Consider the following 10,312-nt stretch of genomic DNA (forward strand, 5'->3'; position numbering starts at 1 on the left):
GGAATGGGCAGAAGGAAAATAGGTTCTTTATAATGCACGCTTTAGGAAGTTATTTAATAAATTGCATTTTTTTAGTAGGGATAAAAACTATTCTATGTCTTCTATTCTTATCCATATTATTTTTGCAGGTGGTAGAACCTTGTGCAAGGTCCGCCCGGATTGCTACCACCATCTTGCTCGCTAATCCTGCCGTGAAGCAGCAGTGCTTGCACTGTTGTGTTTCGGCGTGGAGAGTAAGACAGCCGGTGAAATTACTGGCACGTGAGGTATCCCATCTTAGGCCTCTAGGTTGGCAACGCGTCTGCAATACCCCTGGTGTTGCAGATGTTTATGGGCGGTGGTGATCTCTTAGCATCAGGAGACCCACTTGCTCGTTTGCCATCCAGTAGAATAAAAAAAAAAACCTATGTCCGTCCCCGGGACTCAAACTATCTGTATACTGAATTTCATCTCAATCGATTCCGCGGTTTAGACGTGATTCAGTAACAAACATCCAAACCTCCAAACTTCTTTACAAACTTTCACATTTATAATATTAATAATTAGTAGGATTAAGGGGAAGAATTCGCTGTTTCGCTGTGAACGTCGCTTGAAGTATGCTAATAAAACTAAATAGAACTAGTACCTAATAAAACTTTATGACCTTTTAGAACATTCGCGATCCAGATAACTTTCTAAATAGCTCTGAATCAAGTGAAAAAAACTAAACACTGCCATTGCACCTGAACTCTGGTTGACGCTGTAGCGTAAAATTTGTACCTATAACAGCAGGATTTGCCGGGGCACGTCGACGTTTTGACTCGGTGTCCATTGTGTATTCGTGGACGAGGGTCTGTGATTTATAGAAGGACATCGGCGACAAACAACTGGCCGTGGTCCGTCTGTCGAACGCTCGCCGTCTGGTTTACTGTGATTTACAGTTTGGTGCTGGACGCTCATAGCCTGGTAATGTTTTAACATTGCAGCCCTTGTAAGACTTCTAAAAACAAGTAGTTAAGATGAACAATAGTAGATTGTACAAGAAGAGCATAAAACGAGCCATTTTACCCGAGACGTTCATATAGCCACCTTAGCCAGTACGGTGAGGGTGGATAGGCACGTCGAGGGGAAAATGGGTTTAATGCTCGAGTTTTACACTATGCTTTTCACTTCGATTGCGAGATGATGAAATAACAACAGTGGAAACGCTGTTCACGAACTAGGTATCTTTTATTTTTCATGCATTGCTAAAATCATTATAAATATTTAGTTTACTGATTTATTTTGACTTACAAATAAGTCAAAATTTAAAATTTAAAAAACCCCCGACTTAAAAAACGCCAGCAAAAATAAAAATAAAAACGCCCGAAAAAAACGCTGCTTGAAAAGACAATTAAAAAGTAAAAAATAATTATGCGCTACCTAGCTGTTGCCCGCGACTTCACCTTCGAAGAATTCGTTTATCTCTATCCCGCGGGGACTATGCTGATTGCCCGCAAAATTAGCCTAAGTTAATTTAGTATAAAGTATCTAGTAATATTTTTTTATCTAAGCGTTGTCGTAACATGAAACTAAATATGTGTATTTTTTAAAGTATTAACCTTAGCGGTCCCCCGACACCGACAACGCTTAGATAAAAAATATTACTAGATACTTTATACTAAATTAACTTAGGCTAATTTTGCGGGCAATCAGCATAGTCCCCGCGGGATAGAGATAAACGAATTCTTCGCAGGTGAAGTCGCGGGCAACAGCTAGGTAGCGCATAATTATTTTTTACTTTTTAATTGTCTTTTCAAGCAGCGTTTTTTTCGGGCGTTTTTATTTTTATTTTTGCTGGCGTTTTTTAAGTCGGGGGTTTTTTAAATTTTAAATTTAAGTTTTTATTTCATGTTTTTTAAACTTTGATATAAGTATATCTTTTTAAACTGTACTAGTGTGTTGGTTATCCTGGCTGCAGCATCAGCTCATCTTGTTGCCACCATTGCATTGTATGTAGAATCAAATACTGATCAAAAGGAATCAAACACGACATATCTGCTATTATTTTTTCAAGAGTATACTGGTGTGCTGGATATCCTGGCTGCAGCATCAGCTCGTCGTGTTGCCACCACTGCATTGTATGTAGAATCAATTACTGATCAAAACGAATCCAAACACGACATATCTGCTATTATTTTTTCAAGAGTATACTGGTGTGCTGGATATCCTGGCTGTAGCATCAGCTCGTCGTGTTGCCACCACTGCATTGCATGTAGAATCAATTACTGATCAAAACGAATCCAAACACGACATATCTGCTATTATTTTTTTAAGAGTATACTGGTGTGCTGGATATCCTGGCTGTAGCATCAGCTCGTCGTGTTTGCCACCACTGAATTGTATGTAGAATCAATTACTGATCAAAACGATTCCAAACACGACATATGTGCTATTATTTTTTATAGAGTGTACTAGTGTGCTGGATATCCTGGCTGCAGCATCAGCTCATCGTGTTGCCACCATTGCATTGTATGTAGAATCAAATACTGATCAAAAGGAATTAAACACGACATATCTGCTATTATTTTTTCAAGAGTATACTGGTGTGCTGAATATCCTGGCTGCAGCATCAGCTCGTCGTGTTGCCACCACTGCATTGTATGTATAATCAATTACTGATCAAAACGAATCCAAACACGACATATGTGCTATTATTTTTTATAGAGTGTACTATTGTGCTGGATATCCTGGCTGCAGCATCAGCTCATCCTGTTGCCACCATTGAATTGTTTGTAGAATCAAATACTGATCAAAACGAACCCAAACACGATATATCTGCTATAGTTTTATTAAGACTGTACCTACTAGTGTTCTGGATATCCTGGCTGCAGCATCAGGCCGAGATTCCATAATCTTGCGTAGCTATATAGCATACATGGGTGCTTCAAATTATAGGTCCCAAATATGTTTGAAAGTAAAGTAAATATCCATTACGCGTCTAAGATTCCTACCGCAGCGAACAAAAAATCTGATGATCTTGAAACGGCTGAACCGATTTTGATAAATCATGTCTAAGATCCATCGCTAGAAAATCAGCTTTCAAATAAAAAAAACCGCATTCAAATCGGTCCACCCGTTTAAGAGCTACGGTGCCACAGACAGACACACAGACACACAGACACACAGACACACAGACACACATAGCGGTCAAACTCATAACACCCCTCTTTTTCGTCGGGGGTTAAAAATCGATCAAAATCGATTTTTAGTTTTACAAAAATTAAAAAAAAATACAAAAAAATATCGAAACTTTTTTGTTTGTGGCTGTTAACACCTGATTGCCTTAGTCTAACTTATTTTTCTTATTTTTAGACGAAGATTTTAAAGGCGGGCGGGCGGACGGACAGACGGACAGACAGACAGACAGACAGCCCACACAATTTTGAGAAAGCTCTCAAGTTAATGAAATTTTTAATAAGGAGCTTTATTAAAATAAATTTAGTCCGAAATAGGTAGGTATTGATACTTTCAAAACTATTATCAGAGATATTAGTATTCACAAGTCAGTTTTTAAAACTTTTTGTAATACTTCATCTACTCCACAACAACATTCCCGGAGCTTGACAACTTAGGGATCTTTAAATAAAAAAACCGGCCAAGAGCGTGTCGGTTGGTTCCGTAGCCATTACGAAAAAATTAAGTAATATTTTCTAAGGATTTCGTATTTTATACGGAATTTCCAAGTTTAGGTATATTTTATACCTTAGGCTGCTATTTAAGAGTAAAACTACTAATAATTCTCAAGCAAACTTAGCCGTTATAGTTTTCCTTGAAAGTTTGATATAATTACTACCATCCTGAGCAACACACAACCGTTCAGCATGCTACAGTGTGGAGGTGGAGGAACTGCATGAACACACATTTCTTACATAAACGCATCATAAGGTCGCGGGTCAGCAAACTAATTGTTTTAGTTCATTGATATCGACATATGCAAAGTAGCACCTGATTTAATTAATTATGTACGTTCAGCTTTAATGTACAGACTTTACATACAGGCTTTATGTACAGGCTTTGATGTATGACTCGAGAGACTAAAATATACATATATAGCTAAAAATATAAAAATAAAGTTTTCAAAAACAAGCTATGACTTAAATATACTCTAAAAAAATCAAAATAAACATTAAATACCTACGCCAAACCAATCAACTCATTAGGTAAGTAACACGATTTATTTATAATTCTATACCTAACCCTACCTGAATAGTACCATGACTGGCTGACTGACAACGCATAGCCAAAACTACTGTTGCTAGAGACTTGAAATATTACATAGATGGACCTAAAGTAATACAGAGGTGCACTAGGGAAAGATTTTTAGAAAATTCCATGGAATAGGAAAATATCTCAACTTTGTTTGTTTCTTTGTTTGTTGGGGGTAATCTCTGAAACTACTGAGCTGATTTACATAATTCTTTTACCAATAAAAAGCTACACTATCCCTGATTGACATAAACTTTTTTTTAATTTAAAATTTCTTCAGAATAAAAATAAGTGAATTCAATTTCAATAATAGAAAGCTACAATGTGTCTCTCATCGACAATTAAGAATATCAAAATAGATCATAACAGTAATTCATTTCCCGCGGGAACTTTACAATTTCTCGGGATATAATCCTATATCGTGTTTTATAGTCGTCGCGGGCAAAAGAAACGCGCATTACTTTAACGTTTTCCAAAATTCTACACCTGAATCAGCGAAACAGGGTTTCAAAGTTGGTACGAATTATGATTAATTAGGTAGATACACGTATGTATGTTGATTTTTGGATTCCATGCACCATCTGTCTGAAATGTCTGTCTGTATTTGTATTTCCATGTAATCCTTCGAAAAATCAATGAAAACACGAAAAAAGAATCGCAGAAAGTAAATGTATGTTACCCCAAATTTAACGCGAGCGAAGCCGCGGACAAAAGCTAGTCCCGTATAAATGTTGAATGATAAGTAAACACGTGACAAGGCGTAACAGCAACGAAATTTCATAATTTTGATGTAATTACTAGTCATAAGGTTAACTTTAAGCCAGCACTCAAAGGCCAGAACTTACTTTTTGGTCCACTCTAATGTCCGGCTTAAACTAAAGCCGTGTGATAGTGCTCTCAAGGGAATCGTAGCGTGCTTCAAACAGGTCATGTTACTTTTGAGCACCCGCATCATACCATCTGGGAGGGTCTGACCGAGCTGCAGAAGAGGCTGAGTCGTGGCAGGAGGACGAATATTGTGCAACTAGCGTGTACTCGTAGTTTCATCTCGTTGCTAATTAATTGGATTACGGAGCCTCTCCCATTATACGAGATGGGGCTATTTAGTGAATGGATTTTGTCCCCGTGACAGCGTAAATTCGATTTGTTTTCTGGTTAATATATATCTCTGTGAACATAATTAAACTGGAATTGTTTTGGCAAATTACGTGTTATTTTAACGGATACTCTGGTTGCGGGATGCGCAAATTGCGTGCCTATATGTAGATGACTTCGCTGCCTGAATTCTAAATGCTGTAGGTACAATTACGATGACAGCTTTGAGTCAAAGTTGGGCCCATACGACATTATGGAGGTATACATATAAATTATTAGCGCACGCTAAAGTGCTAATCCAAGCATTTACTTCCCGCACTCGTAAAGGAGACCTTTCAAACGAGCTCAATGTTGAGTCCATTATTTAATTTAGTGAAATGGAGTGGCAGTGAAATAGAGCAAAGGACGAATAAACGCGCTGCTGGAAATGAAGACGCCGTTTGTTCATAACCAGCTCGTTAATTCCATTATTACAAGCCAGGGGAGCGAGGGAACCGGTAACAGATGTGCCATTTCACTCGTGAATCTGCAACGCCTGTGCTGTCATCTGTTCTGGCAACTAGAATCAGTCAAAATATTCACCATTTTGATCGAATCAGGAATAACTAGGTTGATAGCTAGTCTTTTGTTACTTGGCTATTTTTTTCTGAAATAATATATACCTATATAAAACCTAAAACAAAAATAAATAGTTATTGAAATAATTTACAGTCACGTAATAAAATAATGTTCTCTGGCTTGATGAGTCAACTGATATAAAATTTCCTAACATATCCATCTTTCGTATTCACACAGATAAATATATATATAGAGCCTACCGACCCGCCGCTATTACGTTTGGATGCAACATTGAAAAAAAGGGAAAAAATAAAAGTATAATCAAAAGCACTCCAAATTATTTACCTCCTTTTCCCAAAAACTACATTATGTGCACTCACGCGAAGCCTTTCCTTGACTTCCGCATGTATAATATTAGTAGGATATATGCCTTCCGTAAAAAAATATAATTATAACTAACGTAACGATTATCGGATCGCCGGATCTCGGAATCTTGTGAAAATATTTATCTAGCGTGGATATAAATCCGTTACGTACCTACTTTAAAAGATCTAAGCGAACAGTCAATTAAATTAAATCACTACCCAGGGTGGAATCTTTGTGCTACTAATGTCATATTGGCATTCCATACATCTGCTAAAGAAATCATGATAAAAATGATAAAATGGTCCAGCGGTGGTGTAGCGGTATAGCACACGGCACGGAATGCAGAGGACCTGGGTTCGATTCCCAGCGCTGGTCTTATTTTTCTGGTTTTTCTGTGCATCTATATTTCAGTTTGTATTTTCGATATAGGTTTTACGGGATGACCGTAAAAGTAACAAAAATTTTGGAATTGAAATAAAAAATACAAAAAATTCCAAAACCCAATCTTAAAAATGATAAAGGTTCAAACCCTGGGACGTAAATTAATTTCCTTGACGAATTATATATAAATTTAAAAAATATTTTATTTGTTCTTACTTTTTTTGCTTAAGCGCAATTGATCCAATACATTAACAGAATTCAAAATTCAAATTCAAATGATTTTTTCAGTAAATAGGCCGCAATGGACACTTTTACACGTCATTTTTAAACTACGGAAAATACCATCATTGCCAAGAAGAATGCGCCGCAAGAAACTTGGCAGAAAGTCAACCAAAACAATCAGCAAAAATGACACAGAAATTTCTGATAGGTACTTACCACCTAAACGTTGGATGATGCTGCTATAACAACATACCTACCTATGAACTATTTGATGAATGACTTTTCCTTGCTAAGAGTCTTTCCACGACTAAGAGTTTTACTTAGAGCTAAAGCAGGCGGATAAACTTTACCCGCACTTCAGTCCTAATCGATTGTCACGCTCGAGAGACTTAGTACTGATTCACAACTTTCTTTAGTTTTCCATTAAAACAAAGCTACTTATATATTTTTTTCAAATGCAAAAATATATCTACAACCATAACGTCAAATTATGTATACATCGACCTTATATTTAGTGACATAAAAGTGTATAGATATTTTTGACGTCTTGGTAACGTATACCGGGTGTGGTCTGTAATATGAGAAAATAATTAAAACACAGATCATACTCAAACTGAACAACATTGGTTCAGCGACTTTTAAAAATAATTAGTTTTTAAATTTTTATTACACTTTTAAGTTTATTCGAAGAAGCAATGTAAAGCGAAATGCTTGATGTTTATAGCGTGACAGGCGACGTCAGTTGTGTTCTAGGATGGCGTACAGTCAGCCAAGAAATTGGTCTACCACCCTACGGTCGATGTTCATTTGAACGTCATGAGACAACAAGGTCGATTTCTCCTTGCAATAATGTTATGACAGTGACAATTGCTTTCTTTATCGTTATGTATTTACGTCATGTCATGTGTCAAGTTTGAATTGACAACTGACATCGTCGTGTTTTGTTTAAGCATTATTTCAATAAGTCGGCCAATTCGTAAACGGCTGAAGTTACTATGGGGTTCAAAAGTTCTCGAATTAACTAATTCAATTATCATTTATCATCGCAAATTTAGAGCCAATTTTCAAGTTTATTCCTATCTATCAGCGTAACTAAAACAGTGCTCGTCTACAAATATATTTGTATTGAAATGTAATTTAGCTTTGTAAAATAATTAACAATGATAGAAGAAACAATTAGATTATCTTTATTGAATAATCATTTTATATTATTATAATACCAATTAGTAAATAAGAAACTTCAGCTGTCAGTCTTTATTTCTAGTTGTGAGAAAACAAAAATATAAAATTATCCTATTAATATCTAGTGTATCCGCCATCAGCGTCAATTACTGCTTGAAGACGGTCTCTCATTGAGCCTACTAGCTGTAGGCAGAGATCGGACCCGCGGGTTGCCTCCCATACTTCATTACAGTGTCGCTCAAGAGCTTCGCGTGTTCGCTCGTGGCGGTTGCACCATCTTTGAACCATAAGGCCCCAAAGGTTTTCGATTGGGCTTAAATCAGGGGATTCACAGAACACAGTATTACTCTAATCTAAATCTAAGTGCTGTCTGGCGAAATTCAATCGAGCATTTTTATGATTTTCAGTCATATCATTTTTTTTGCGTAATGTCTATAATGCAAACCCATAAAATGCAAGTGATTTCTGATTGTTTGAATAGTAACAACAAACATTGTTGCAAAATATTTAGTCTGCACGAAACCATTATTATCATATTCACGTCTCATCATTTCTCTTTGATCGTTTGAGATTTCACGACGACGACCGCTGCAATGACGATCATTTAAGTTTCCCTCTTCGCCATCACGTGTAATCCATAAACGAACTGCTTGCCTCTAAAATTAAGACACTACGTCAGCGTCAGCAAAAATATAGATTTATTTAACTATATTTTCGCTTCACATACTTTTCACGAAGGATTAAGGACCTCGCAAAGACCTGCCGCCCGGAGCCTCGCAATGGGTAAGGCCGCCGCTGAACTACGTCTTGGTGAACTAAATGACACTTACGGACACATTTAGATGCCTAGAAATCCAACTATTACTGAAGCTCTCGTTATGGAGTGCTATAATATTAGCTCGTTCGGCTCTTGATAAATTACGAGGCATTACCGAAATAAATTAGAATAATATACAAGAACACTTTTGTTGAATTTACGTTGACAAAAATACTTGACACTTGTCAGTGATAATTTATTTTTCAGTTGCAAAAAGTTTTTCTTGAAAAAAGATCGAAATGGTTTTAATTAAAGGGAATCATATTATAACATTACCGCAAAATAATAGCCTACTGCATTTATAACAAAGGTCAAAATCAAAATAATATAACCCATGACTTTAAATGTCAGAAATCTCAAATAATAGACAATACGTCATATTTGTGCATCTCTTACACTCCGTTAGAAAAGTCAACCTTAGTGATAATTTGATCTCACAGAAACTTTTGTGGTAGACCACTTTCTTGGCCGACTGTACATTGATAGCAGTATTTAATTTGTATAAAAAAAAACAAAATTTAAAGACTCCATTATTTTTAAAAGTCGCTTAGCTAATGTTGTTCAGATTGACGAGGACGATGTATGTTTTAATTTTGTGCTCGTATTACAGGCCACACCCGGTATATACATTTATGCCCTTGACCATAACAGTCGAACAAACTGATTCATGTACAAGGGTGCCTTTTGATAATCAAATCAATTTCGCTATGATTTCCTTAACAAAAGGATGTTAACATGACATTAGTAGCACAAAGTTTTCATCCTGGTACTATCGAGTATATAAACTTGTGAGCAAAAAATTCTGAACACGCTTCTACGCCGGTAACAATAGAGCCGTGTTCAATTATTATTGATCAAATTTTTGCTCACAAGTTTATGAACTCGACTGTAGATGGTTCAGTTTGTTAGGCTGTACCTACATTGAAACCGCTTGATTCATGATTTGATTCTCTAGAACTTTTACTTGTACCAATATCTATTCTGTGACGTTGGTACAACCACATAATAACAAATCGAGAAGAGATATACAGAGTGTAATCGCTAAGTGTAGCCAGGCGATTATTCCCTGCAACACCAGGGGAATTGCAGATGCGTTGACAACCTAGAGGCCTAAGATGGGATATCTCAAGTGCCAGTAATTTCACCGGCTGTCTTACTCTCCACGCCAAAACACAACAGTGCAAGCACTGCTATTTCACAGCAGGATTAGCGAGCAAGATGGTGGTAGCAATCCGAGCGGACCTTGCACAAGGTCCTACCACCTGCAATTTGCTTGCTTGAGAATTATTAGTAGTTTAAGAGCGTTTATACCTGCTGAGCTGGCAACGTTGCATTTTTGTTAGTTTTTCTCGATTATTCCAAAAAAATTAAATGAAGATTAAAAATGTGGTCTAATACTCTAATACTCTAATGGTCTAATAGTCTAATAATAAATGTGGTCTGTACTCTTCTTAATATATAAGT

The sequence above is a fragment of the Choristoneura fumiferana genome, chromosome 13, assembly GCF_025370935.1.
Source record: "Choristoneura fumiferana chromosome 13, NRCan_CFum_1, whole genome shotgun sequence".
NCBI classification, from domain to species: domain Eukaryota; kingdom Metazoa; phylum Arthropoda; class Insecta; order Lepidoptera; family Tortricidae; genus Choristoneura; species Choristoneura fumiferana.